This window comes from Diabrotica undecimpunctata, chromosome 5 (genome assembly GCF_040954645.1).
Source record: "Diabrotica undecimpunctata isolate CICGRU chromosome 5, icDiaUnde3, whole genome shotgun sequence".
NCBI classification, from domain to species: domain Eukaryota; kingdom Metazoa; phylum Arthropoda; class Insecta; order Coleoptera; family Chrysomelidae; genus Diabrotica; species Diabrotica undecimpunctata.
The window spans coordinates 12,394,745-12,407,535 of record NC_092807.1 but is presented as its reverse complement, the minus strand read 5'-3'; the positions used below and the strand labels follow the sequence as shown (position 1 = coordinate 12,407,535).

Below are 12,791 nucleotides of genomic sequence, written 5' to 3'. Positions count from 1 at the left end.
TGTTTCGGGATTTTTTATAAATATGTACAGTAACCTAAATAATGAATTTATTCCATTTGGCTTTTACACACTGTATGTACATAGTATTTTCATATTTATAGTCATTATATTTATATAGTCTTATAAGTATTTATATAGTCAAGCGTCTCGCTTAACTTTATAAGAATAACAGACTGTGCATTCCGATTAGATAGAAATTCTTATAATAGTTCACGTTTCAATTCGCGACCCCGCCAATGACAACTGTCGTGTTTTGTAATATATTTCAACTTGAGGTTGGCACTTACAAGAAGGTAAACGATTAAGTAAATATCTAAAGTGAGGAAACGATAAATACTTGCATGGTAATTATTTACGCGTTATTTCATTTTTGAGGGGAACTACATCGCTATTACATAAAATGGTACCACAGTTGAACAAACAGCCTTGGGCCATGGATTTTTATGCAGCATTTTAGGTACACAAAAGCTTTTAATATCGTACAGAGTGGTACTATTAAAAGATAACACGATAAATCTTGCTGAAAAAAAAACCGCTGAATTTTTTGTGATTATCTACAATTGTTTCGTAAAAATTTAGCCAATATTCAAAAACTACATATTGCTTCAACTTTTTCCATTATTGCCGAATATTCCGTTGCGATTTCAGAATTATTTTTAGGAATGTATCAACCCTACTGCTGTATTTTAACATTTGGTCCAAAGCCTGTGGTAAAATTTAACCCAAATACACTTCAACACATCAAAGAAAAGGGAATAAGGGCAGAGACAATTTCAGTTGATTGTAAATAATTAAAAACAATAAAATTGGTTGAAAAAAAAAATTGATACAATACACATATGTATATTGAACACATCTCTTTTTAGATCGATGTTCTTAATATGAAAGAAACTTACCACTTGACCTGGCTTCCTTAGAATAAATGAAAACTACTCACAATTAGGTTGGGCATTGAGCAATGGGTCAATCGGGTTACAATTTCGTCTGTACTCCGACACCGTTGAATTCTCTATGGAGATGGCCGGTAGAGGTGAAAATTACTGTAGTCGTCATCATCACAATCATTAACATCTTAACAGATGTGTTGTGGTTCATCATTCAGTTTCAGCAGCTTCGATAGTTTGATTAATGATATTTCTGCACTATATGAATAATGTGCATAATAAATTCATAAATCTGCACTTTATGAATAAAGCATTCGATAAAGTACGACATAAACATTTAATGAATGTCCTGAAATCAAAGAAGATTGACTACAACGACCTCAGGATCATATCAAATTTATACTATAAACAGCGAGCAAAAGTACGTGTTAACGAACAGCTGTCAGAAGAAATTGAAATTAGATGTGGAGTAAGACAGGGATGCGTATTGTCGCCAATTCTTTTCAATGCCTACTCCGAAGAGGTCCTGAAAAAAGCTCTTGAGGGTGAAACAGCTGGAATAAAGGTAAATGGAGTTCCCATTAACAACATTAGATATGCGGACGACACTGTGATCTTAGCCGAAAACATTGAAGATCTTCAGAGACTGGTGACCAGAATAGCAGAGTATGGAAAAGAGTATGGTCTAACAATGAATGTCAAGAAGACGAAATTTATGAGAATATCGAAAACTCAAAGAAATAACGAGAATCTTCTAATAAACGAAACCAACGTCGAACAAGTGGACAAATATACATACCTGGGAACAATGATTAACTCCACAAATGATTACAATCAGGAGATAAAAATAAGAATAGAAAAGGCTAGAGCAAATTTCAACAAAATGAGAAGAGTTCTATGTACCAGGGATTTAAAACTGGAACTAAGAGTTAGGTTGGCGAGGTGCTATGTTTTCTCGACTTTATTTTATGGAATGGAATCTTGGACCTTGAATGCGACATCAATGAAAAAACTGGAATCATTTGAGCTGTGGGTGTACAGAAGAATTCTGAAAATATCATGGACAGAACACGTCACAAACAAAGAGGTTCTGGGAAGGATGAACAAAGAAATGGAAATTTTAAATTCAATAAAAACAAGAAAATTAGTATATCTCGGACATATTACACGTGGAGAGAAATACAACTTGCTCCAACTGATTATTCAGGGAAAGATCCAAGGAAAGAGAAGCATAGGGAGGCGTAGAATGTCATGGCTGCGCAACCTGAGAGAGTGGTACGGATGTACATCAAATGAACTTTTCAGAGCAGCCGTCTCAAAAGTCCGAATAGCTATGATGATTGCCGACCTCCGCCGCGGAGATGGCACTTGAAGAAGAAGATTTCTGCACTGGTCTCAGTCATCTGTTACGTGTACTGCCTCAGTATACAGTTTGTTGAGAAGCTTTTTCGTAATGTCTACCCATCGTTGTGGTCGTACTCTGTAGTCGTACTCAAGGATAAAAAGTTGGAAATCTCAATCTAAATTAGAATTGAGAATCTCGGCGGTCCACAAATTAAGATAAGAGCCCCGTTCCCTATCAGGAACGCCATCCCGAACTAGGAAGGTCGTCTCTAATTAGGCATCAAACTGGGACGACTTAAGAGATCGTCTTTAACTAGTACGAACTTGGTCCCTAATTAGATGAGAAATTCATCATCATCATCCAGCCTTCATTTATCACGTCCACTGCTGGACATAGGCCTTTCCTAAAGTTGCCTTCCTCTTTATTGCCAATTATTGGTGATACGCCTGATGTCATCAGCACAACGCGTAGGTGGTCTTCCTCTACTACGTTTATCTGCTCTTGGCCTCCAATTTGTAGTTTTGCTTGTCCATCGTGAGTCATGCATTCTTGCTACATGGCCTGCCCAGTTGTCGCGCAGTTTTCCAAAGGCTGCGCACGCTAAAGTATTTCGTCTTTGCATTTCGCATGTTTGGTTATTCCTTCTGATTCTTATTTCATGACCCAAATAAGTATATTTCTCCACCAGTTCTACCACTTTGTCTTGAATAGTTAAATTAAACTTAGCTTTTGTCAAGTTCATTCTGAGGCCCCCTGAGAACATGCAAAGTCCAATTCATTTAACATATCTGTGGCTTCTTATCTGTGATAAGGACAATGTCATCTGCGAAACGGAGATGGTTAAGCTGTTCGCTGACTATTGTTATAATTATTACTGACTATTATTAGTGACTATGTTATTATTGACTATTGTTATACTCCTCTGTGGTCCCAATTGACCATCTTAAAGGCATACTCTAATAGTACCGTTATGAATAATTTCGGTGACAATATATCTCCTTGCCTTATCCCACGTTTTATGTTTATTGGTCGGATTTTATCGTGTATCTTAACAGTCGAAGTGGCATTTTTGTAAATATTGTAAATAAGTTCACTATACCTATGGTCAATACTACTATCATTCATTGCTTCTATAAGTCTATTTCGATCGTGTCGAACGCTTTACGAAAACCTATGAAAGTCAGGACAAGAGGTTTGTTGTATTCTATAGATTTTTCAATGAGTGTCTTTACTGTATGGAGGTGATCATTGGTACCATAATTTGATCGGAATCCTGCCTGCTCTCTCGGTTGGTAGAAATCTAATTTTTTCTCCAATCTTGATGTCACTAACCTAGTGAAGAGCTTGTATATGTGGTTCAACAGGCTAATAGGCCTATAATTTTCAAGGTCCGTTCTATCTCATTTTTTATGTAAAAGGATGGTTATAGCATTGTTCCATTCTTTGGGCACCTCTCTTTGGTGCAAACATAGATTAAACAGTTTCCTTAATTTATTTAATAGCATATCTCCTCCATTTACGATAGCTTCTATTACAATTTGATCCTCTCCTGCGTCTTTGTTATTTTTTATTTTTCCTAACGCTTGTCGAATCTCATCTACCTTTATTTCTGGCATTAGTTAGGAATCTTGATTCATTATCTTTTTTGAAATGGCTGTTTGTATTCCTGTTTTATCTTCTCATGTACTTCCATATAACTCCCGTAAAACTCTTCGACAACCTGTATTAACTCGTCTTTACGTGATATTATTTCAGTTTGCTTGTTTCTTAATTTATGAATTTCGCATTTCCCATTCGTTAGCTTTCTACGTAGAACTTTTAGGCTGTTATTTTCCTGTATAGTACGTTTAATATTATCAATTTTAAATTTCCTTATCTCCTGATTTACCTTCGAAACAGTTTTATTTATTTCTCTTAGAGTGTGGCCGTTTGCATTTTTATCGCTTCTCATTTGTATTCTTTGATCCAACAGCGTTTCAGTATATGGACTTATTTTACTATCTAATTTTATTTTAGGACAGTGCACTCGGTGACTTTCTTGTAAGGCGTTTAGGATGCAATTATTTAAGTCGCTAAGCTCGTTCTCGGAAGTTTTATGCAGTAGTAACTTATTATTGATATGTGCTTGATACTGGTTGATATCTAATGGGGGTCTCCAGATACCATGAGATTATTTTTTAATCATTATGTTCCTTTCTATTTTTATGTTATTTAGACTTTTGCTCGTATCATTCTGTGGTCACTGCTTGTGGTGAACTTGTTGAGTACTGTTCAATCGTTAATTATTTGTTTTTTGTCACTTATGATGTAGTCGATTTCGTTCCTTGTTCCACCGTTTGGACTTTCCCAGGTCCATCTTCTTTGCATCTTTTTGTGAAAGAAGCTGTTCATGTTGAATAAATTATTCTGGAGTAGAAATCCTAGTAGCGTTTCTTCTAGATTATTTTTTCCTGGGGAACCGAATTTTTCCAAGGATGTTTCTAGCTCTGCTTCATTTAAACCTATTTTTGCGTTGAAATCGCCACATAAAATTGTAAATTGATGAGATGAGAAATTGCAATAATAAAATATAAGAAGCAAACAAAAGGTACATAAATAAAAAAACAAAAATAGATATCTTACTCTAAAAGGGGTCTGGAAAACATGTAGAATCGACATTCACATCTTGATGTAAAACGGAAAATAAAAAGAATTGAAAATTTTATACAAAAAAAAAAATTGCCTGGGCAAAATACCGTTTCCGCATTTGACTAAAATATCAGAATTTTTGAGTGGTATCTCGGTTTTCTAGATTATTTAGAATATTTGTAAATAAAACGTAATGGGACAGAATCGGTATCTTTAGCGACATTTTGGTAAAACTTTAAAGTGATTCTTGCTGCGCGTTTGAGTGGATCAGTTTGAATATTTGCAAACAAATGCTGTAATTGATTAGTTTTGGTCAAAACAGGTAATTTTGTGGTCCGTGAATAAATATTTAAGGGTATTTTATATAGAAAATTCGCAAGACATCCGTAAATTGATAAAGCAAAGAATATTTAATTAATAATTACACTGCTCTACTTGTTTTACAAAATTTACTAAATTAAACGAAAATTAGACAGACTGCAACATTCGGTTTTCGATACCTAACATTTTGAGATTTATCTCTACTTTCTACTGGCACTATCATACCCATTAGATTCATGCTACAAAAAGAACAGTGTAGTCCAAGCGATATCTCAAGGAGCTCTCGAACTCAGGGGGATTATAGTCTTGGCACAGTATGGGAGCACTACGTTGCCTGATAGCATTTTGTCTCAACTCGTGGGAAAACATTTGATACGAAGACAAAAAGGGCTGGCCCAGAAAAGTACTCAGAAATGAGGGACTTTACTAAGTCTACTAACGAAAATATAACGGGAACGAGCAGAGAAACCGTCGATTGCGAACACTGTCGTTGGTCCAAATAAGGGTCAATGACTTCAATTGGGGTCGTATAGGTAAATTATCAGCGAAAAAATGGAGGAAGTTGGATAAGACCTTTGTCCAGACATAGATAAGCAAGAATGACATTTTTTGATTATATTAGAACATATTAATATAATGAAATCAAAAAGAATTACTAGGCAAATATTAAAATTGGGAAGTAGAGAAAAAACGAGAAGGGGAAGACCCAAAAGAAAATAGGTAGATCAGATCGAAGAAAAAAGAAGAAATAAAGGAAAAACTATTGAAGTATTAAAAACGATGGCCAAAAATAGAAATGTATGGAAAAAATGGGTAAAGGAAGGACTGGACTCCCAATCTGACACCTGTGAGGCCAAAGGATATAAGAAGAAGAAGATGATTATATTTATTCTTACACTTTTCTTATGCTGTCTTAGAATAAAAATTTTATTTCACATGTCAAAATTAGTATTGTTCTGAAGATATTTTTTTGTGCAATTTTAATATTATTAACTATATTTCCAACATACAAATTTTATTTTAAAACCCTTTTTGTTATCTTCGCCAGAACCATCGCCCACTTTGATTATTTGTACCATTCCTTGATACGAGAAAAACTAACACAGAGAAGACTTAGACCAGACATGTCTAAAATGAACTTATACCACTCCAATCACCAACAAATCTAAGAGAAGTTTTGAAGAAATATGAATCGGAAAACAGACCAAACCTATATACTAGGGATAAAGGCACAAATAATGATGATATAAAAACAAGTGCAATCTGAATCTTCTCTATGATATCGAATTATTAGTCATCGTAACAATTTACACGTTTTCACATAGTTTCGACTAACTGACCTGATGGAATTTCCGTTAAATGAAATAAATATAAACTTGTTACAAAAGAGATCATTGTTTTTAAATTATATGTTGTATTTAATTACAATACATTCGTTGTTAGCGCCTGATCTATCATTATAACATCCTATATCAGTGGTATCTAAACTGTAAGACGTGGATCTCGTAGAGGATAGTCAGCTGATACCAATAGTTCAGATTCAAATACAACTTTTCTCCTCTTAAAGGAGTGTTATTGTGTGATTGGTGTAGACAACAGCATTGAAATTATTCCGTTACTGCTGGCTGTTGATTCTGGGTTTCTTAGGATGACGACTTTTAAAGAGCAGAGAAGACAGGACTTAACACGTTGAAGTCCGACAATGCGACTGTCGCGTTCAGTAAATATAGCCTCAGAGGCCACCAACGCGAGTCGCGCGGTCTTTGACTATATGACAATATATGAACGTTATCTCAGCGGATTTTTCACGAATTGCAACAAATATCTGCTGGCCGCTTGAAAACATTGGCATATACTGGAGTTTGTGTTTGGTTTTCGAATTTTGATGTTAAACTTTCTGAGTATATGACAATGTATGAATGTTATCTTGGCGGATTTTTCACAAATTATAACAAATATCTTCTGTCCCATTGATAATGTGGATGATAAAATATGAAATCCTCAATTTCATTGCTTACTTTGTAAATATTCAAGCTAGACGTGCTCCAAAACCACAAAATTAGCTGTAATAAAAGGTTGTAAAGTAATAAATTATTGTATTATCATAATCCAATCCCATCGGTTTATTTTGCTGTGCATTCAGTGATATATATTTTCTACGCCTTCGGTCTTGGATGTCTTTTGGTTTTACTGTGAGCCATTGCACGTGTTTTGCTAAATACTTCAATTTTAAATTATTTTTAAAATGAGTGATCAATATTGCAACCTTCGACTTTTAAACGAGGTAGGTGGGAAACTTCTGAGCCAATCTCAGATGATGAATTATTACACATATTAGAAGATTCACTTGACGACAGTGACGCAAGTGATGAAGATTTATATTGTGATGAAGATGATCGGCCAGACGATCCTAATTTACAAGAAGAATTTGAAGATGATGATGGTGATGATAAGTCTCAAAATATTATTGAATGGTCTTCAGAGCTTCAACATCCTACAGTGCTACCATTTACAGCAATATCAGGATTGAAAATTAATGTGGGTGGCAGCAATCCTATTGATTACTTCAATTTATTGGCATGTGAATTATTCTATGACCTGATTATTCAAAATAGCAATTTATATGCCGTTTATATTCTTTCTCAAAGTAAATCTGAGAAAAGTAGAATTGTAGTTTGGAAGGATATAACTGTAGAAGAATTTAAAATTTTTCTTGGTTTGTTGTTTCACATGGAAACCATAAAAATTAATCGTATGAATGATTATTGGAAGAAAAATCGTTTATTTAGTATTCCAGTGTTTGGACAATATATGAGCCGAAATCGCTTTAGTGTTAATTTTGCGTGCCTTACATTTTAATAAAAATAGTGAAAATAACCAGTCCAGACTTGCCATTGTTAGATTTTTTTATAGTAAAATGGAGAATCTTTATTATCCAGAAAGAAAATTAGCCCTGGATGAATCTATGATTTTATGGAGAGGAAGACTTAGTTTTCGTCAATTTCTCAAGGGGAAACGACACAAATATGGTGTCAAACTGTATACTTTGGCAGAATGTACCGGGATAATTCAACGCATATTAGGTAGTTTATAGTGGAGCTAGTGATCCCGTAGTTGAACGACGTAATCATACGGAAAAAGTGCTAAATTTGATGGATTCGAAACTAAATGTTGGTCAATCCATATATATGGATAATTTTTATAATAGTGTTCCATTGTGTAAAAAACTACTTTCGGTTAAAACTTATCTTATAGAAACATTGAGAACAGGAAGAGCGGAAAATCCACACGAAGTTGTTTCTCGAAAGTTAAAACAAAATGAACTGATGAGTGCTTACAATAATAAAGGGATATGTGTGTGTAAATGGAAAGATCAGCGAGATATTTTAATGATCTCTTCCGAATTTGATCATGAAATGGTTCCAACAATATCTAGGAAAGGAATTGATTATGAAGAGCCCCGTTTAGTCGCTAAATATAACAAAAACAAAGTTGGCATTGACTTAGGCGACCAGATGTTAAATTATTATAGTTGCGAACACAAAACTATGAGGTGGTACAAAAAATAGGCATACATATTTTTCAAATTATGCTAATCAACGCATACTATTTCTATAATAATTCTAATATAAAAATGTCATTGTACGACTTTCGATTGTCGGTGATTCCTAGTCATTTGGGACCAAACCCAAAAATCCCTTTCAAGAAAAATTTAACGTTTCATTTGCCATCCCATTGCCCTAAATCAGCTAATGGTATTACAAAACGACGACGGTGTAAATATTGCTGGCAAATTAAAAAAGAAAGAAAGGACTCATTCTTTTATTGCGCGGAGTGCCCTGAACATCCGGGATTCTGCTTAGAAAATTGTCTTAGACGTTTTCATGAAGAAATTGAAAATTAGGTAATTAGTTTGTTTTCTTGATATTGTTGAAATTTAATTATCTAGGTTCATTTTAGTTATCTAGGTTCATAATTATATTTTTTCTCAATCAGATTATTCTTTTTTTTAATTTCAACCGACACATTTTCTGTCCTGTGGCCACCAACGCGACTCACGCGGTGAGTTTTTTTTGTGACGAAATTAATTTTTTTTGTACCCGTATTTATTATAAATGACTTTTTAAAGTGTACCTTAAAAATTAATTAGTTTACACGAATACATCTCAGTGGCCCACTGTTTTCCCTTACAAAAAGGGACGGAGCTGAACGTAGCAGTAAACGGTTTTTTTCAGTTTTTTTTCTTTTTTGATAAAATACTGAATGATAAAATCTATAATCGAAATGATAAAATTACTGAAATATTGTGGAGCAGCAGTGACAGAACAATTAACAACATCAATTAATAAAATTATAACGCATAATAAAATACCGGAAGAATGGAGAACGAGCGAACTAATCCTACTATTCAAAAAAGGAAATAAAAAACAGCGAGAAACTACAGAGGTATAAACTTGTTAAATACTACGCTAAAACTTACAACTAAAATTTTACAAGTACTAATAAATCAGAGGATAAGTTTAGCAGATGAACAACAGGGTTTTCGTAGTGTAAAATCGTGTACAGATGCAATATTCGTTATAAAGCAAATTACTGAGAATTCACTAGAGTATAATAGACCAGCATTTCTGTGTCTGATTGACTTAAAAAAGCGTTTGACAAAGTAAGACTCAAAGATGTAATCCATCGTCTGTATAATAGAGAAGTTCCCCTAAAAATTATAAAAACTATCGAAAACATCTACCAAAACAACAAAATGGAAGTCAGAATAGATGGACAACTTACAGAACCTATAGAAATAGGCAGCGGAATAAGACAAGGAGAGTCAATGAGCCCCCGCTCTTTTATTTAATCATGGATGAAATCATCAAAAGCATTAAGAAAGAAAGTGATTACAGAATGGGAAACAAAGAAATAAAAATACTCTGTTACGCAGACGACTCAATATTCATAGCCCAAGATTAAGATAGTATGCAAAGACTGATCCACAGATTTAACATAAGAGCAAAAGAATTTAATATGACAATCTCATCTCAGAAAACTAAAACAATAGTAGTCAGCAAAGAACCAACCAGATGTAAAATAGAAATTGATGACATCAGTATTGAACAAGTAATGGAAATAAAATACCTGAGAATTACACTGTCTAGCTATGGAAACCTAGACAAAGAAGCAGTAGCGCACTTAGAATTTGCCTCTGGGGGGGGGGTTAGTTGGTCACCGAAATTTTTTTTATGATGTTACCTCCATTTTGAGGCCTCAAAATGTGTGAGTAACAGTATCGGAATAGGGTCCTGGGGGGGGGGGTTAACCCCCCAAACCCCTCCCCTGGGTGCGCCACTGCAAAGAAGTGAGAGATCAAGTACAAAAAGCAAATAGACTGGCAGGATGCCTTAATAACACTATATGGTGATACAGACACATTAACACTGAAATGAAGTCAAGAATTTATAAAGCCAGTGTAAGACCAATAATGACATATGCCTCAGAAACAAGACCCGACACAGCTACAACGCAAAGGCTGCTTGAAACTGCAGAGATGAGAGTACTGAGAAGAATTACAGGAAATACGATGAGAGATCGAAAGAGAAGTGAAGATATTAGAAGAAAATGTAACGTACAGTGTATAAATAAATGGACACAAAATAGACAAAAAGAATGGAATAACCACATACGCAGAATGGAGGAGACAGGAGGAGAATAGCAAGAAATAAGTCACCAATCGGCAAAAGAAGTATCAGACGACCGCACGAAAGATGGAGTGACAACCTTCCATAGAGCTATTAATCCGCTAATGAACAAGCAGAATTACTTATAAAGAGGAAGAAGAAGAAGAAAATAACAAAGGAAGAAATGGAACTAGAAAAACTTAGGATTAAACTTTGCTGAGATGAGGTGGCTGAAAGAATAGAAAATTATATTATTGAAAACATTAAGAGTATTGTATGATCGGTGGCAAATTTCTGTACAAATATTTGTACCTTCCAATCTTCGAAATCGTTATATTTTTCTTAAAATTCCCTTAGAAATAATTTGATAAAAACTTGTTTGGGTTTTTGTTTTAAAAATAAAACCGAAAAATAAATCTATTCGATCTAATATTGAAGAAAAGTCCGGAGACGAAACGAAATATTTGAAATCAGTTACTGAGAGTATGCTAGTGAGAAAAACGCGTCACACTTTACAAAAATAGTTACAGCTATTTCGGACTGGCACTCTGAAAATGTCTGCCGCACTGAAAATCAGGAATCGCGAAAATATCCACCAATTCTGAACGTTACGAATAAAAAAGAGTTTTTGAACTTTTCGACGATTGGGACTATTGTTCTTTCGGTAGTGAGTGATTGTAGTTTTGTGAGAAAGATATTGTGATATTTACCTACGACTTGATAGATAAAGGATATTCAATTACTAAAGGTGAGAGTCATATAAAAAATAAGAAACGAAATTCTTTACATTATTGTATAATGCTATGCGCCTTGTTCTATCTGAAAATGGCACTATCTGATAGTATTCTGTATTTTGAATTTATGATTTTGTGGTTTATGTTTATTGTATTTATTTATATTAAAGTGTGTGGATGTCTTACGTGCAATCTTTTTTGATTTTGCAGAAATAAATAAGAATCTCTTCTTACAAATTCCGAAATTTTCGTTCCAATATTAGGTACATTTAGGAAAGGATAATTTTAACTTGATGATTCATCATCATTCTGTTTCCCTTTATACATATGAGTGACTGATTGCCCTAATTTTATTGCATCTCGAGTTTTTATCTTGGATAAGTATTAATCACTTTCATGGACATGTCTCTTTTAATAGTATTTCATAATATTTTTGATCTTTCTTTCCCAAGAGAACTGGTCTACAGAAAATTTGTCTTTTCATATAATGTTAATTTAATAATATGAGAGTAGTTTGTTAAGATGTTTAAGTTTTACAGTAAACAATACTATTTTTTCAGGTACAGGTTATGAAAGTTTCACCAAAGCTATCTCATTATGATAATCAAAATCTAAGTTATTTGTAGTTTTTTTTCTTTTCGCTGCTTCAATTGGAGTTTTTCGGCAAATCGACTAATTGACAACAGAAAATCGATCAACAGCATTGCCGCTGACCATTTCCCATTGTAGCGTCTTTCAAGGTGCCATGTATCCTGATGAAACCTTTCACCATGCTCATCTGATATAGCACCAAGATTTTCAGAAAAAAAATCTAAGTGCGAACTTAAAAAATTAATGTTGAGTAACATATTGCATCCTAGAGCTTCATAAGCAGAAGGAAGTTGTTGAACGATTTCTTGGTAGTTGTCAGCTTTTGTATTCATAATCAACATCATCATTTGGCTCCTTAACTATATGTGAGTATTGGCCGCGTTTACTATTTGCCTCCATTGTTGTCGGTCCTGAGCAGCTATTTCCCATTGCTGTATTCCCATTTTGCGTTGATCACTGGCTACTGCGTTCTTCTTCCATCTCTTTCTTGGGCTACCAACTGACCTTCTGCCATCGGGCTTTTCCCAGAATGTGGCGTTCAGGAGTCTTTCGTCACTCGATCTTAGTACGTGGCCCGCCCATCTTATTCGATTTGCTTTAATGTAGCGTACTATGTTTT

At 34.3% G+C, this 12,791-nt stretch overlaps 2 protein-coding genes across 5 annotated transcripts in view; one reads left to right on the top strand and one right to left on the bottom strand.

The window, feature by feature from the left end:
* LOC140441060 (peptidoglycan-recognition protein LB-like) overlaps positions 1–12,791 on the bottom strand; it is an 81,068-nt gene that overhangs the window by 42,822 nt on the left and 25,455 nt on the right. The gene's annotated exons all lie outside the window — the stretch shown is intronic.
* LOC140441059 (uncharacterized) overlaps positions 11,332–12,791 on the top strand; it is a 130,662-nt gene continuing 129,202 nt past the window's right edge. For 2 of the 4 annotated variants that reach the window (XM_072531483.1, XM_072531480.1), the window contains exon 1: positions 11,332–11,595. The gene's annotated coding sequence lies outside the window, so the exon portion shown is untranslated. The remainder of the gene's footprint in view (positions 11,596–12,791) is intronic. The other 2 variants (XM_072531484.1, XM_072531482.1) reach the window with 1 other exon arrangement.